At 51.9% G+C, this 950-nt stretch overlaps 1 protein-coding gene across 14 annotated transcripts in view; it reads right to left on the reverse strand.

Annotated features, from left to right (window-relative positions):
• Positions 1–950, reverse strand: part of LOC100741341 (plasma membrane calcium-transporting ATPase 3) — an 87,080-nt gene that overhangs the window by 77,811 nt on the left and 8,319 nt on the right. For 12 of the 14 annotated variants that reach the window (XR_004461682.1, XR_004461680.1, XR_004461681.1 and 9 more), the window contains exon 1: positions 644–944. The exons of 1 other annotated variant lie outside the window; for it this stretch is intronic. The gene's annotated coding sequence lies outside the window, so the exon portion shown is untranslated. Of the gene's footprint in view, positions 1–643; positions 945–950 lie in introns of those variants that run through there. One more of the 14 variants, XM_033320567.1, reaches the window with a different exon arrangement.

The raw sequence follows: 950 nt of genomic DNA on the forward strand, positions 1-950 counted from the left end.
CGCGCCGGAGTGGGAGAAGGTTGTAGCGTGAGAGAGGCGCGCACCGGGGGTAGGTAGGTCGAGGAAGAAGGAGAAGAGGAACCAAGAGGAAGGAACGAAGGACGGATCGAGCGAACGGACGGACGAACGGTTACATAATTTTCGTAATGTCACTATTGTGCGGCGATCCGTGCACATGCGATCCGGTCCAGACGACGGATGTGTCTCGCGGCACAGGGGAGAGGAAGTTCAGCTGGAAATTTAAGGTTAGGAAAAAAGGTTAAGGAACATACTATATGAAACCGATGTATTGGAAACGGGTGTTTGAGACGGAGCTAAAGTAAAAGAAAAATAAAGGTTAAGAAAATAGGCGCGTATACGAGAATCGGTGTATATGTAGAATATAAAGAGACAGAAGGGAGAAAGATTCGATACGATCGTGAGTAGAAATATACGATCCAATGGTTGGTACACGTGTGTCTATGTGCGGCAGAAGACACACGAGCACGAAGTACGGGTGGATTCGGAGGGGTGGTGAGATGGCACCAGCCTGCGGAGGAGATGGTATTGGGTGGGCACACATAGACGAAAGGGAGGCGGGGCAGGGGAGCGGCTGTTTGCGGAATGGCGAATCAATCGGTTGAGGGTTCGGGGCAATACTCACCGCGCGCTGATGGTCTGCAAGATGTCTCGGTGTCTCGTCGAGGTGGCAAGAGAGAGAAATTTGATGTCACATACGCCGCTTCATCAGGCCACTGCGCGCCGTTTATACCACTCTGCCTTTAGCGCTTGGCGCTTGCTACTAAAAATATACTCACTTGCCGTGTATTCCCCCGCTTCACGTCTTGTACCGTGACCGACACATTTATTCGCGCGTTTCGAAGCACTCGTATACTTGCAACCACGAACAAACGGATCGCTCGATTACCCTGGATCGTGTCACGGACGCCCGCTCGTTGCCGTGTGTTGCT

Source organism: Bombus impatiens, unplaced genomic scaffold (assembly GCF_000188095.3).
Source record: "Bombus impatiens unplaced genomic scaffold, BIMP_2.2 scf_0320, whole genome shotgun sequence".
NCBI lineage: Eukaryota > Metazoa > Arthropoda > Insecta > Hymenoptera > Apidae > Bombus > Bombus impatiens.